Here is a 16,636-nt window from a genome sequence, read left to right on the forward strand (position 1 = left end):
CCACTTATGAATGATAAATCAGGACTGGGGGGTTACCATCAGTGCAGTGCGGGTCCCTGTGTGACCATGAATATGTGTGTTCCATTATTAATGATATCATAGTATAACATCTTTTAAATTTAGCCATGTTCTATGAACTAGAGGGTAGCAGTATTTTACGACTGAAAGTCTGGACACGAACCTCATTAGTGGTTATTCAGTGCAGTAAATTTAAATTTGGTCAGAGATGTGTATGTGTGAGTTTATACTTCTGCCTTTATGTGGGCTCAAGCACCTAAAGTATGTGTAAGTATGTGTGTTGTGTGAAACTCCCCCCCACACTGGCAACATCAGCAGCAGAGGTGGGAGGTAAACCTGCTAAGAGATGCTCATGAAGTATGATGTTCGTGGGGCCTGGAGGTCCACGAATAAGCCAGCCAGCCCACTCGCCTGTCACAAGTAACACTGAAGTGACGCGCCGCACATCACAAACAGAAACTCACACACCCTCGTAACAGACAAATGCAAAAACTCTTTTATTCTCCATTTTTTCCTCCTGTGCTTTGGCTTGCTGCGTATGAATTCAGTCTCTCTCTCTCTCTCTCTCTCTCTCTCTCTCTCTCGCTGTCTGAGGCTCCATTTCCAGAACAACAGCAAAAACAGACAAATCAGTTGTAATAACAGGGGAGAACGGTGAAAGGTGCCATGATGTAACAAACTGTAAACAAAAACAGTGGAGCAAATCACTGTTTGTCTCAACACGACGGAAAGCTGACAGAGCTGGAGACCACAGGAGAGGGTGCAACTTTCCATCAGACAGAGATGTGTGTGCGTATGTGTGTGTGTGTGTGTGTGCGCGTGTGTGTGTGTGATGGAGAAAGAGAAGGGGCTTGGTCACACCTGTATTCATTCCAAATTTCAATTCATTTTAATGGAGTTGCCGAGATCAGGGGATTCACTCACGGAGGTGAAGTGAATTCACTCAGAGTTAAATTTTAATGAAGAGGGAGAAGTAGGTGAAGTCTGATATGCAAATTTGTGTCTCTGACAAATTGCAAATCGTCTCGACAGTGATGACCTTTGAGTTAACAGACAGAAGTGGAAACTCAAAACTGAAGCTATTACAACATACAACGTAGTGAGCAATCCCAAAGGCAACCTCGCACTTTTGTTGTTATGCCAATAAAACTAACTGACCCCCTTCACACTTGGCATTAAAATAGGTCTCATCTTCTGACTGTATCTAGATCTGATTTAATGTGATGACATTTACACCTTCGCCCTGCTGTCACCCTCCTCTCGTTTCTGTGAAGGTGCACTACTGTATAGACTTCTGATTGCTCTTCGAGGCGGGAGAAGAAGCTGTTCGGCAGCTGCAATGCTGAAGATGAAAGCAGAGGAGAATTCTGTTTTACACAGCTGCTTTTATTTCAGCAGTGCTCGGACCTACGGATGAAAAAGAGGGTCACGGTGGCCATTTGGTACTGAGCAGCAGGTCATGCAATAGCGCAGTTTCAATACGCCTTTATGCTACAATATGCATGCTACTCGTTAATGGTGGATATGTGAGCCTTGATCGTTTCATATTCGCTTCACCACAAAATGAAACGAGCCACAGCCACACAAAAGTGGATGGCCACCAACTCACAAAAGGTGTAAAAGTGCACACATGCTCCTCTGATATCATCACAGAATAGTGGATGTTGTCCTCGCTAAAAAGGTGCTGCTCCTAAACAGTACATGATCAGGCAAGTCTATGACTCATCATCATCTACCATGGGAAACACGCACACACACACAGCAGCGATAAACAACGGAAGAAGAATCCCCATAGATTACAGAGGGGAATCTCGCCCGTGTGTATGTGCAAGCTCGTGTACACATGTGTTACTATCCCTTATCATCGTGGGCATCCATCACAACAAGCAGCTGAATTATTCAACGCTACAAAATAAAGGAACATCCTTGTGCATGCTGAAGAATAAATGGCCTCATAAATGATGAATGAGAGGAGGGCAAACCAAAAGGGTTACTAAAGTGTAAGGAACGCTCATTCATTTTCTTACTGTAAGTGACACTGTGTCCATGTGTCCACATGGAAATCTGTCACACCTCTCTGTGTGCGGAGGGACAAACAACAAGGTACACACAAACGTACACATAGGTGGATATTATACTCTACAAAGCTTTTCTATTTTCCCTCGGGGTGAGTTACAGCACAAAGCAGCTGGGAGTTGGGCCAAACAATTTTCTTTAACACAACGGCGGCAGTGGTCTTGATACTTAAATGTGGAGAGGCACTGCTTATTTAGAAAATACGCTGATAGAGAGGAGAGAGTTATGACAGAATCGGGGGGAAAGACAACAGTGGAATGGAAAAAGAAAGGGGAACGCAACCAAGAGAAGATTGGAAATGAAAATCAAAGGAAATAAGGCAAAAGCAAACACTGGAGCTTATTGAAAGTGCCGAGGTACACACACACACACACACACACACACACACACACACACACACACACACACACACACACACACACACACACGGATGGATATGTAGCATATGTCTCCAGCAGTGCCAGCTGGAGACATCTGGTGCCAAAACTCCACAGGTCAAACTAAGTGACATGCTCCCTGAGGCGTGGATGGGAGAGTGTGTGCATGTGTGTCAAATGATTAAAACGGTCTTTATGTTTAGAAAAGGTGTATACACATTAGAACACACACACAAAACACACATACATGAACATCCGCACGCGCACAGTCATCAAAGAATCTAAATTGGCTGTGGATTCGAAGTGCCACATGAACAGTGAGGGAGCAGGAAAAAGTGTGCGTCTGTGTTTAATTCTTTGTGTTGTGTGTGATAGAGCACAGATGTCCACCAGAGGGGTGAGAGGAGAGGCAAGAGAGATGGAAATGCTGGAGGAAGAGACCCAGTACGACAAAGCTGCTGCTCCCTGCAGCCTGAAAAAAATAACACAAACAAAACAACATTGTGGCCCATCCTGAACACGTCTCTGGTGATCAAAACACACAGCCGGTTTAAAGATACACAGAGCAAAACGAGGCTAGCTATGTGGCGGTCATCATTAAGCAAATATATTCAGGAAAACAATCTTTGTTGGCACTGCTTCCTGTGATATACAGTATGCTATAAAATGTTATAAAAAGTTATGTGAGGCTATAAACGACAAAACTGGTTTGTAGGCTCACTGAAACAGAAGAAAACAGAGGACAAAATCAAACTGAACTACAGTAAAGTTGCTTTATCCTCCACTGCTGCATTGCTGATATATTTCTGCTGTTTTTCCATCAAGACAGCCAAGACCTGATTATGCAGAGTTAGTATCAGTACATAATGTTCTAAAACATGATTAGGAAGAGCCTTGATCGGGGTAAATAATACTATTGTTTGTCTATTAGGAGTGAGCTGTTACAAAATCCAGATGTTGTGTCTGCTACAAGACAATGGCCAGTCTACTGAAATTAATTTAATTCACACACGCACACACACAAACAGATAATGACTTTACACCACCAAGTTCTGTGTTACATCTACTTGTGATCGACATCTTGCTGGGAGACTGGAGAAGAGGCAGAGGGACAAAAAGACTGATCTCTACTTCATAAAACTGTACTTTGTTGAGATTATTCCTCCTTATCGCACATGCATTAAGTGATGTGTGAATAGACCAAAATAGCAAACGTTGCTAGAGTAGAGTGTCAGGAACTCATCTACGGATTGCAATTGGAGGTCAGATGTCAAGGCTATCACACTGAAGCTATCTCTTCAAGATTAAGAAATTCAACAGCAACAAAAGAGTTGCTGGCCTGCTGAATATACACAGACGCACAAATGTGGAGACAGGACATTAACTGAAGGGCACTGAGGGACAAAGTACTCAAACAGTTGCACAATATATGGAGGAACTCTGCCAAAACACATTCCCAAAAAACACACACGCAGTCCCTCCAGCAAAAATGGCCCAATTTCAACAGAGGATCTGTATTTCATCACTCAATTCCAAACAAATGGCAAATGACTTTTATCCTTGACTCTTACAACAAACACTGAAGAAACCACAGCTGTTTTCATAATGCTAAACCACTCCACCCATATCCCATCCCGGCCTCCTCTATACTATTCCTTTTCAGATTTAAGCAGCTTATTATGCCAACAAAAACCACCAAAGAGCTCTAAGATGTATATTACTCTTCAGCGTGGCTGTGCGGCTGAGGAGTACTGAAGTAAAACCGTGCTCATCGAGCCACAGAGAGTTTACTGTAGAATTAGCATTGGCTCACAGCTTCCAGTGCAAACAGACAAACACAGAAACAGAGATATGATTGTTATACTGGTTGTCCAGCATTGCTCATTAGGGTTGAAGAGAGATTCACTGGCAGGGCCCAATCAAGCTGTGTGTGTGTGTGTGTGCACGTGCGCACTTGCAGTTACAGCTGTATTTGTGTGTTCCACAGAAGTCTGTGTGCTCATTAGACTGCCTGTAGAGAGAGCAAGAGCCAGTGGCCAGAAAACACACACACAGAAAGAGAGAGAGAGAGGTAGAGACAAAGAGGGAGAGAGAGACAAGAGCAGGGCTGCTGCAATTAAACCAAAACACAAGGAAAGAGATACACTTAAACTACAGTCCACAATGTGATCAAGAATACAAATTTGGAGCATAGCAGGCTACTGACGACAGCACAGAGCACCTTCCAGCTGAAACAGAGTTAAATGTCAAATAAAAACACAATTAAAAAGAGAACTGAACACTTGCATCATATTTTTGATGCAGACATACTCACAGACATGCTGGAAGACACTGAATCTGACAGCCAACCAGACCTAAACCCTCCATCAACCAGACCTCTTCCCAGACACTCACACCCTGTCTACAGACAGTTACAACAAATCAAACACACACACACACACACACACACACACACACACACACACACACACACACACACACACACACACACACACACACACACACACACGGTGCGCAGTGTTATCAATATTACTTTTAACATTCTTTCTTAGCTCGTGAACTCAAACCCTTTTCTGATGCCAAAAATATACATGATCAAATCATTATCATAAATGTGCAATGCCTCGTCGACCGATGGCTTGAACACACTTCATATGCAGTTTATCATTCAACACCAGCGACCCTGTCCTTTGGCTCACTGCTCACACAATCACAGCCAAACAAACACAGGAGAGGAAAAGGGCAACGTCCATCTCTTGTCCTGACCATCATGACCAAAGCATTCGGCAGCCATGCCTGATTTCTCATTAGTGCTCAGAACAGACTGTGTGCTTGAGAAAGAGAGGGGAAATAAACAGAGGAAGACAGACAGTATGAGACAAGAGTCAGAGACAATCTTTGTATATTGCCTCCTGCCAGTCAAGTCATTTTCCAACCAAAGGCAAACTCATGCATTTTTAATACCAGTCCTGATTTTCACCTCCTCATAGACAATGGGGTATGGGTTTGTAGATTTATTTGTTTTTTTCTTAGCTCCATGCAATCTCATAGTATTTCCTGTTTTATTGTATTTTCTGTGACACCGAGTGTGTCGCACAGGACTGCCACACACTAAATTAGAGCGCTTTAACATGTGAATCATGGAGAAAAGTTGTATAACATCTGAGTCACCAAACTGCTGTAGGTCACCCAGAGGTGAAGCCAGCCGCAGTGCAGTGTTGTTATGCTCAAAGTTTGGGTTTTAAATCTTGCACAGACTTCCATTTGAGGATATTACAATGTCATTGACTTTCAAGGATTAAATGGTGCATGCATGAGAAACATTGAGTAAATATAGTTTTAATTAGAATGCGCAAGTTCATTATTTTTTTTTCGACATTCAATCGCCTTAAACAGAAAACAAATACATTCAGGAAGAATTTGAATACCGTATTGCAAATGAATTCTCAATTATGTGGTCTAAATCTTCCTCAAAGAGATTTTTCAAGCTGCTGTGTCTACGTTTCACAATCAGCAGAACAATGTAACACCCTCAGCTGAGAGCGGCGTTGATATGGAAGTCCTAACTACACACGAGATGATGTGAACAACCATAAAAAACACCTTCACATCCTGAAAAAGTGACAATTCATATTCAGATCCATGCCGAAGCCCAGTGTTTTAACATTGGCATGAAAAACACGTCATCCCCAATTTCACACATAAGCAAAGACATTAAATGTGCCTCCATTCATTTGAATGATTCGGAGATATCTGTGAATACTAATGTTACTCCTTTGAAACATGAATGTCAATAGCGTGATGCCTCTGGATGGAGGTTTTCTTCACTCGCCTGCATGTTCTGCCGCAACAAGCATGATGAAACTGAAACAATCCATCAAAAGAATCACATCAAAGTTAGGTTAACACTCTCCTGCTACAACAACCGACCACTCGTATGGAGACTATTTAGCTGTATTAGTATTGAGTCAAAGAGTGGATAATGCGCACAGTTTATTAGTTTCAGTGTCAGACTTAAATTGTATGACTATTAGATTAAAATAATCTTTAATTATGTACCCAACAGGATAAGTACAGTGGGGGACATGTTAATGATACAGGGAACAGACGGCACTATTGTCATTCCTGTCACAAAGAGTGAGTGAGTGAGTGTGACGGAGGGCAAGAGAAAGGAAAAAGAAGGAGAAAGAATGTGTGTGTGTGCGCCCCCACACCCATGTGGGTTAGAGCCAGTAAGCACATTTGCTGAACCCATCATTAAGTTCTCTTCCCTTGTGGTTGGTGTCAGGGTCTAGACAGGGAGACAAAGCCGGGGCCTTTCCTCCACATGGTACCCAGGGGAGAGGGCAGAAGCCTGGGGGAGAGAGCTGGGGTGGGACAGCATGTCTTGGGTGACAGACAGACAGCAGAGAGGGAGGGAAGCCAAGAGAGGGAAGTAAAAACGGATGGGAAGATGTATGAACGCATGGTGACAGATGAAAGTACAGTATCTTTTCTTCTTATTAAGAACCAGAGAAGGAGGAAGGGGTGCACACTTGGCAAGCTGGTGTAAGGGAGGTAATTAGGAGAGAGACACGTGTGTCCCTCATTGAGGGGGTCCCCTGGGTGAGGAACAGCTCAATCGGTAGCCAGCTGCAGGTATAAGGGGTCGTGTGAGTGGAGTGCAGGTGCTAGTGTACAGCTGCACTTTTACCCTTTGCACTCTGAGTCATTAATTCTTATGCTACATTAAAGGGTTTACTAACACACACACAAAGAGATACACATGTCTATTGGAAACGGTGTCGCTTGCGGTCTGAACATCATAGCCAGCATAGATACACTGGGATTGAACTTGAACTGCTTTAAGGAAGTACATCAATTCAATTTCCTACAAAATAGTCTTAAACACTGCTGCCGATGCCTCCTTTGGTAAATATGTTTGGGAGGGAAAGTCACTGCTGGCTGAATTACATTCACTGGCAACACTGTTTCAAACAAGCAAGATTGTGACGCTGGAGCCCAGAGTTTAGGTGCTGACAACCCACATGTTGTGAGGTTTCGGCTACTAAAACATTTGGTTCAGGAAACACTGCAGTTTTAGTTAACCATGACCACCGTCAAGTTTGACATGCCTTAACATAACCATAGAAAAAGTTAGTCCTGCTTTATTTGCTACATAGTGGAAAAATTAATTAATTTGGAGATTTGTTCAATACAAACATTTTACAGCTTGTAGTTAAATTTAGTTACATTAATTTCCTTGTTATGTTGATTAAAAATAGAATCCAGCTTGCGTTACATTTCCTACTAAACAAATCTGCTAATGTAAATCAGTCGTATAAGCGTATAATGTTTAGGAGATGAGTTGGTAATAAGGGGTCTCTGGTGGATGGGGTTGGCTCGTGCTGTGCTCCTGTCTGAAAATATACGGAGGCCTGAAAAGAAGGAAGGAAGAGAAAGAACATAGGAAGCGAATTGGGGGAAGGGGAGATGCTCGGCTGAACAACAGCTGTTGGGATTACTGTTTAATAAAAGCCGTCATACGTACGCACTCCCTCACGCCCCCCTACAGAGCAGACCAAAAGGCATTGCTGTGCGGAGCCCAATAACCTAACATCACAGTCAGCCCACTGCCCCTGGGGACCCGACGCCAGGCACCTCATACCATGATGCCAGGCCCGCCGATCTCCCACCAGGCCTGCCATGCCTCCAGGCACACCGTATGTGTGTCTGTGTGGGTGTTTTACTTATTATCCGCCTATGCATATGTTTATATGGTGCATAAGTGAGTTATGGACCTCGAAAAGAGTGTGTATAAATGGGTCTATTTTACAGCCGAGAGTGAGCCAGTGTTGTGAGAGTGTAAGCTAGCAAGACATGTATTTGCAAGCATGTGTGTACGAAAGTGTTTTTCTCTGTCTGTCTGTCTCTGGGGGGGGATGAGTGGGGGGATTCATCAGATAAGCTACCTCATTTGGGCCGCTTCAGGAGGACTGAAAGGAGCTGTGGGGAGGCTTTCATCTCTGAGACGGAAAAAAGACACAGAATCAAGATGGAGTGAGTGTGAAAGAGGATGAGAAGGCGGGAGAGAGGGTGAAGAAAGGAGGGTGAAAGGAGGAAGAGAGGGAGATAAAGAATGAAAGAGATAATCCAAGAGGATGTTTACCTTGGTCATGCTGGCAGAGGACAAAAGAGGCCACCAATAGGTACTGCCCCCTATAGGGCCACAGGATATTGAGTAGTGAAAGGAAAAGTTTATTGAAGAAAACGCACGTTGAGCGAACAGTGTGCTAGGCCCATCACTCTCTCTCTCACAGACAAACCGCTTAATTAAACATGAGCTACACGAGTGCTGTCTGTCTGCTTCTGTATGTCTGGATGTGTGTGTGTTGCACTGTGTGTTCATCTCGTCGTCACAGAGAGCACAAGGAGGCGATTTGCAAGTCAAATTCCGCATTTAATGACACGGGAAATCATCTGAATTTATTGAAAGCCAGCATGGAGAGGAAAGGGCTTGTTCAAGTTTCAGATCAGAAATGCATAAAATTGCCACCCCCTCTTTGCCTGCAAATAGAGCTTTGAGTGCATCTGATTTTAAATGATGGGATGTGTCAAGGTGAATGTGCGGCAGACTGATAGCTTGGGGCTCCCTGGGTGCAATTTGATACAGATTACAGAGTTGAGATAATTCATCTCTATAAAGTATCAGAAGGAAACTACTGCATTGGCTAAACTGTAATTGTTTATGTGAGTTTGCCTGGTTATGTGTGTATCTAGTGGAACCTATAGTGTCCTAACAGCGTGTGTGTGCGTACATACTTATCTCTGTCATCTGGAGAGGTGCTCAGATCTGACTACATGGACTTTATTTCATTTTGATTGTAGATAGTGTGAACACAATGACCATCAAATACCATCCTTAAACATACAGTCACACCTCTAGTCACAGAAATATTAAGAGTAAGGGATCCACTACTCATACAGAGAATACACATTAAAAATGATTTACACTGTATGTCAAATTTTGCAAAAATGCATGGAAACAATACAAATATCCTTGGGAATCACCTCAATGACCAAAGAAATTCTGAATAAATCTCTCAAGGCAACACAAAGCAGCATCCAGCTCAATCCTCAAAGAGGTTAGGTACATTGAGCATCCAATTAATAAGTAATATGGTGCAGCTACAACCACAGTCGTTAAATTGCTCCTCCCTGGCAACATTCATGTTAAAACGAGCTGTTGCCATGTGAGTGCCATCCAAGAAAACTGTGTTCAAATGAAAGAAAGGGAGAGAGAAAGAGACAGGAGGTGGGAGATTGGGGGGGGGGGGCAGTATGTTTGTTATAGTCTGCATCCATCATGCTAATTGGAAATAAACAGGAGCTCATTGTTTGGAGAGCATTAAATCAACCTCTAATCAAGTCTCAGTGTAGAACGGCAAAGCTTTGCCGACGAGGACATTTCCCACAGAAACAACTTTAATGGCTTTAAATGAGGATGCTTGTGTGTTTGCGTGTGTGTGTTTGCGTGTGCACACTTCACCACATGGCTGATAACCTTTTATATTTGCACAAAGGGGGCTAATTGCGAATGATCTCACTGGTGAGTAATCGGACTGCACTTCTCTCTCCTACACGTACAGTATATCCAGCGAAACCTGCGCTCTTTGTTGATGGCCTTTCTGCAGTTGTTCTCTGCAGTGAGCCCCATTAGCAAAAGACAAATATTTCAAACCTACTGAGTGATAGAGTTGCAGAAAGGACATAAAATGAGGACAGAACTGACGTTAAGAGTTACACGGACAGGAATGGGTTTAAACACGGGGGCCTAGTTTTATTCAGATTTATGTTTGGCCCAATATATTTGTATTTATTAGGTTATCTCATGGTATTATGTCATCATCATGTATTTAATCATGATTTGCATAATGCGCGCTATTGTGGCACTTAAACTATAAACCACATGCAGCCAACCGTTAAAAGGACAAAATAGATGCTAAAATAGGAGGGCGGGAGCGCAGAGGGAGTCAGGCAGATGGACAGAAATTGATGCACACGGACAGACGCACAGAGAGATGTTGATCTCATTAAGATTAATACAGTCAGACAGGAAAGCAACCACAGAGAAAGAGAGGAAGAGAAACACAGAGGTGTAGCTTTAATGGGATCAATAGATCGGGCATCAGTGCAGGGGTCAGCGGCTGTGTCCATGGTGACCCATCCCTCACCGGCTAGATGACTCACATCAGGAGTCCTCTGTCCATTCCTGTCTCACTCGCTCACATGTCCATTATTTCCTCCTTTCTCATCACCCCCTCGCTTCATCCAGCTTTTTCTGGCAGTTTTAAAAATCAAGTCCCCGGTAATTCACCTTGATCTTATTCTTCCCTCTGCTCTCTTCCTGCTGTCCTTCCTCTGCCCCACTGACTCATCTCCTCTTCTTAGACATGCTTTTCTTCCCAACCTCTTGCACCTCTATGACAAAACAGCCCTGACTGAATATCCTGTGCCCTGCTGCTTAAATCAGCACATATGCTAACCCATATTTTGGCAGTCTTTGTAATGCAGCACTGCACCGGCACAAGACAACAAATTTAAAAGCTGCGCTAAACTATCAGTTGTTGAGATGTCACATCACAGCGCACTATGATCACAATACTGAAGGAAGAAAATGTAGTATGAGATAGCACAAATACTGAACGTGCTATATCTTTGCTTTATGTTAATTTTCTTTTTTAAGGAAGCTAAATCTCAGGGCACACCTGACTCTCTCACTTCTCATTTCTTATCAACACACACTGCTGAGCTGATGCCTCACTTTCTCTTTTGAACATACGGTATTTTGTAACTTGTAATTCCAGTTGACATAAGAGCGTAGCCTCATGTCCTGCTGACTGAATAATTCACCACAGCTCAGTAGGGCACGCTGCACACTGTTACCTAACCCTGCCAGAGCCACTGTCACAGCACTGAGAGAGAATAACAACATGCGTGAGGGTGGATTAGAAGGGGAGGGACATCAAGCTGCACACAGGGGGAGATGGAGAGAGTATGGAGATGAATGGGTTCTGGAGGAAAAAGCAGATGAATGAAAAATGAGCAGACCATGGATGGGAAATGGACTGAAGAGAAAAAAATAGATGAATGAGAAATAGGTGAACCTGAAAAGCACGGGAAATAAAGGAGATGCGGTGTTTGATGGGCATTATGGAAGATTGGCAAATAAACAAAAGTGAGGACAGTGTTTCAAAAGAACCTCAAATAGAGGCAAAAAACAACAACTGGGAATTGTGATAATGCGAGTCTGAAGTCTCATAGAAAATGACGTCCAAACTGCTGAGAGAAATAGAAACCCTTTGCCTTCATCTCCAATAATAGTCTCTCACTTGTGTGTGGCACTCAATATGAAGCTGCCAGTTCCCCTTCGCAAAACAAAGCCCCAAAAATATCACTGCCAACACATGGCACATGCATTTACAGAGCAGAGTGTGTGTGTGTGAGAGTGTGTGTGTGTTCTAGCTTCCATAGCTGTGGGGAGCGAGGAGTTCAGCATGAATAATTGAACATGGGGGGGCTGCCGTCCAAAAAGCAAAATGCCAACTGCCAGGCTCATTTCATTTTAGAAGAAGGAGGGAGCCAAAGGTGGAGTAAGAGGATGGATAAGGGGGGGGGGGGGGGGGGTGTATAATAGAAGATAGCAACAACCCAGAAGACACAAGTTCAGACTTGTAAAGCCTAAGTAGCCCATTAAAACAAGTAGCAACAGCTGCCTTTCCCTGCTCAATCTTTTGGCCTTGCTCACTAGACAAACAATAGTATTATAGACAACACCAGGGTCACGGGTCAGGGGTCAAGGTTCAGGAGGTGAAGGTGAGGGTTGAGGTCAGAAACATATTGAAAAGCTCAACAATAGAGTGATACTCTATGACCTTGGCTGGATAAACACATGCTCATCATAATTGATCTTACCACAGAAGACGAAGCCAATGAATAAAGATAATGTTATTGTAGCATAGTGGAGTCACTGGTTCGGTGCCTTTTTAAGTCTCCAGTCGTGATCTATAGCCACTGCTGAGTAGACTGCCGAGTAAATTCATGAATGAGTGATTCAATAGCAGAAGTAACTTAATTTTATGACATTTTAGGGATTAATTTCTCGTGAATAAAAGGCAAACAAAGGACAAACAAAATTACATTACACACACAAAAAGAAATGGAGGAAAAAAAACATTATGGTGGCTATAAAGGGCAACAAAAGTCAGAGCTTGAAAGCTACTTGTTTTTAGAATTACAGCCCTTATTCACTCCTGCTGGGAGACCACAGTTGTCCTACAATTTTATCTCCATGATCAAATTTTCGTGTTTTCGTGGGAGGAATCAACCAGCCATGTGCAACACGGCCACAATTCCTCTCTCTCTCTACCTTGGCTTTGGCGGTGGTGAGCTTCAAACTCATTAGTCCATTTTGATAGATAAGAGGCTTGCAGCTCGAAAGCCACAGCAGCAGTGGGTTTTGTGGGTTATAAAAGCGATGTAATCGGGTTTTGGCAATAGAAATCTAAGGAGTTTAGGGAGGGGAAGACTCACTGATTTGTGGATTTGAATTGGATTGAGACTTGTTTAGGACCAGATCAAATGTGGCAAATGGCTGTAATCTGAGGAGCGGCTGTGTATGAGAGAATAAGACAGAATGGAGACAGCATGAGTGACACATGATATAATACTGGGGAAAATATATGAAGCGTACTGTTTTGCAGCCTCTCAGCTCATCTCTCGTTCTGTCTGCCTCGCTTCACGATTTCTGTCACTGAATCCCACTTTCTTTACATTTTGTCTTTTTGTGTTCCTCTTCCCTCGCCTTGCCACCATGCTCGCCATCTTGTTTTTCTACGCTCATCCGCACAATTTTCTTATTCCAACCCCACAGTAATCCTCTCCTCCCATCCCTCCTTCTTCTACTCTTGCTGTCAGATCTCTCTATCCACTCTAGGCAAATTACACTTTTCAGATTACACCCCAATTAAAGACCCTGTTGGTACTCTGTTTGCATGCTGCATCTTGTCTCTGGAAACAGAAAAATGAACTGTGTCTGTGTGTGTGCACGTGTGTGTGTGTGTGTGTGTGTGTGTGTGTGTGTGTGTGTGTGTGCAGCAAAAGGAGCTATCTAAAATACTAGCAGCTGAAAAAAAGCACATGTGCGTGTTTGCCTATGTGTAATCGCAGACGGCAGCCCCCTGCTAAATCCCTATTAATGATCCTATTTACACTTGTTGCCAGATTGATCAAAGTTTAGCAGTTGTGTGATCCACGGCCTTTTCATCTCAGCTGGTTTGGGGGGGGGGGGGGGGGGGGGGTGCAGCTCCCTGTGCATGTGTGCGTTAGTCTGTATGTGTATGGAGGGTTGCAGGGAGGTTGTTAGTTGGCACAGCACGGGGTAGTTGGCACAAACAAGGGCAAGACGCCATGATATAAAGGCAGGGAGCTGGGTGGTGTTGATGGCGTTTAAATAGTGTCTGTGTAGTGTATGTGTGGGGTGCTGGTGGCTGGCTGAGATCTGAGGGGTAAAGACAAACAGCCATAATGGTCGAGGCGGACAGGTGCAGCAGAACAAAATCATATATCCAAGTGAGTGATGGAGTCTAACGTGGATGGAGCCTCTGGTTCTGGAAGCATTTCCCCCACTGTACATTTACATTTTGAAGTTTATTTGATATATCCTCAATGTTCCTTTATATATATAAGCACTCAAGTGTCCTGGGATAGTTTTACCATGTCGCCCTCGTTCTTGGGTAATTATATTTTTCCCCTAAGTATGGAGGAACGCTGGAAGTGCTGTGATACCCATGTGCATCAGCCGTCATTGCAGTGAAGAAGAAGCTAGTCAGAGACATCACTCTGAATTGTAGCAAATCAAAAACACTTTGTTCTTGCAAATCAGAGGGAAATCCTGCTCCATAGCTGCCAAATTCCTCCAAAACTGACCCAGAATCAAAAGCTAAAAACTGATTCAAACCCATGAAAGCATTATCAGGTTTCTGCAAAGCTAAATCATTAGCGTCTGCCTCAGCGTCTGCCTCAGCGTCAGTGTATGCCATTAATGGCACACACAACCGAATTTTAAAGATGCTTCTTAACAAAATTCTCCTTGAGTCATCTTTGACTTTTCATTATCTTTGACTTTTCGCTGCAATGCAAGCCTTGGAGGCCAGCTCTATCTGGAAGTCTCTTAACACTGTTCATGCAGAAAATTAGCCCCAGTTTTACTTACAAATCCTGGACACCTTATCAATCATATCACCAAATCACACTATATCAAAACCCAACTTTCCCTCCTCGCTGTCCAATCCCTCTATCCCTTCATTTGCTCATGCTTTTCATATTGACCTTCTCGTGTCCATCTTTCTTTCCCTCTCTTCTTCACAAAGCACCACTGGCTCAGTCTTGTTTTTAAACATACTCCCCTCATCTGTCTTTTGCCAAATATGCTTCCCCTCCTCCATTTCTCTCTCCTCTACTCGTCTCCTCTTGCATTGTTCCCTCAGGTCATTGCCTTGTTAATTGTTCCAAACAGAGGGAAACTTTGAAGTCGCTGTCCCGTAAAATAATATTGCGCTCATTTGTTTACCGCCAGAGCTTTGGCCTGAAGCGCCACAGACAGAGATGAGGTTTGGGAGTAAAAAGAGATAGATGACACGGAGAAACAGACAAAATGGGAGGCTGCAAGAGAGAAAGCGAAGGGGATTTTAGCTACAGAAAGAGAGTACAGATGAAAGGATGGAGGATGGTAGGAACAGGGAAACGACGGGTGTTTTACAGACACTCTCCTCCACTCAGCTCCCTGGATCATTCATCACCTGGACAGAGGTCTGAACAACACACACCGACTGATGCACGTACACACACATGCACTCACATAAGACCTCTTCCATTGTCTTTATGGGTGTTCATTTCCAGTAAAAGCACTTCCTTTACTGTGTTTGATTCACCACATCCACAAGCAAGCACAGGCTTGTGTAAACACACACCACCATATCCATGGAATATGCAATAAGTCAGTTTCACAGGGCAAGCCAAGATTTATGGCATACCACTTTCATAGCAACTAGATTATGCTTGTGTCCAGAGAAAATATTCAACCTTAGCTAAAGCTCTTGGGGAATCAAAACTGATTAGTTGTAGTTGTAAGGAGTAACGTGCTCTATGTGTCAAGGAAATATCATTGTTACAACATTGAACAGTGTAGATTTTCCTCTGATTGAGAGATTACTCGCATGAAAACCATCACTTCAGTTCTCCTTACTGTCAACAGATGCCCGTTTAATCCTACAACTCATGCAATTAATCCAATTCATATTATGAAAATGTGGAGACCATCAGCAAAAACCTGCACACTCAGTGTCTCTTACCCCACAGGAGGAGAAGAGGAGGTTTTCTTAGGCCTGCAAGGAAATTAACTATTCACTCTGTAAATGCCTATTCACAGTCCCATTGGCATGCAAATGTGCCACTGATTGACATCAATCATCTCCTTTTTCCCCGTTCAACGGTGAGCCCACACTGCTGGAGATGACATTGAGCATGCCCACTTTGATGATATAATGGTGCCGTGTGTGTGTTTATGGCATCTGTGTGTAGTCCCGTAGACTGTGTTAGATTAGATTGAACAGTAATACTTTTAATGGATGGGCCGGGAAGGTCAGAGACTCACCTCTGAAAGGACTGAGAAGGAGTGAAACGATCTACTGCCGGCTGACAGGTAGAGGGATTGAGAGGAGGTTTGTGTGTGTGTATCTGTATGCGTGTGGACAGGACGGGTCGAGAGATACAGTAGAAGTCACTCTTGTATAAATAGCTGAGCTCTCAATTAGCACTCGGCCTTCCCCTTGACCCTTACCAGCCTCTGTAACAGCAGACAAAACGTCTATCACTGTTTCAGACAGAAAGAGAGCATGCTCTGTGCATCTGAATGATTCATGACACTGCCTTGTATTCTATTGTTCTGTTTTTTGGTCTTGTGCTGTATATTTATACATGAATATGTTGTAGGCAGCAGTTGACTTGCAGCTGTTGTTTACCTCCACTGCAGCAGAGCGTTCACACTTGCGACTTGAATATGCATAACATGACACCACACAGTGTACAAAACAGAAGGCCAAATTGTCTGTGCTAACTTCCCCATT

General features: G+C 43.4%; 1 protein-coding gene across 3 annotated transcripts in view; it reads right to left on the minus strand.

Moving 5' to 3' along the window:
* The window catches only part of plxna4 (plexin A4), a 231,080-nt gene that overhangs the window by 159,668 nt on the left and 54,776 nt on the right, over positions 1 to 16,636 (minus strand). The gene's annotated exons all lie outside the window — the stretch shown is intronic.

This window comes from Chaetodon trifascialis, chromosome 22, assembly GCF_039877785.1.
Source record: "Chaetodon trifascialis isolate fChaTrf1 chromosome 22, fChaTrf1.hap1, whole genome shotgun sequence".
Lineage (NCBI taxonomy): Eukaryota > Metazoa > Chordata > Actinopteri > Chaetodontiformes > Chaetodontidae > Chaetodon > Chaetodon trifascialis.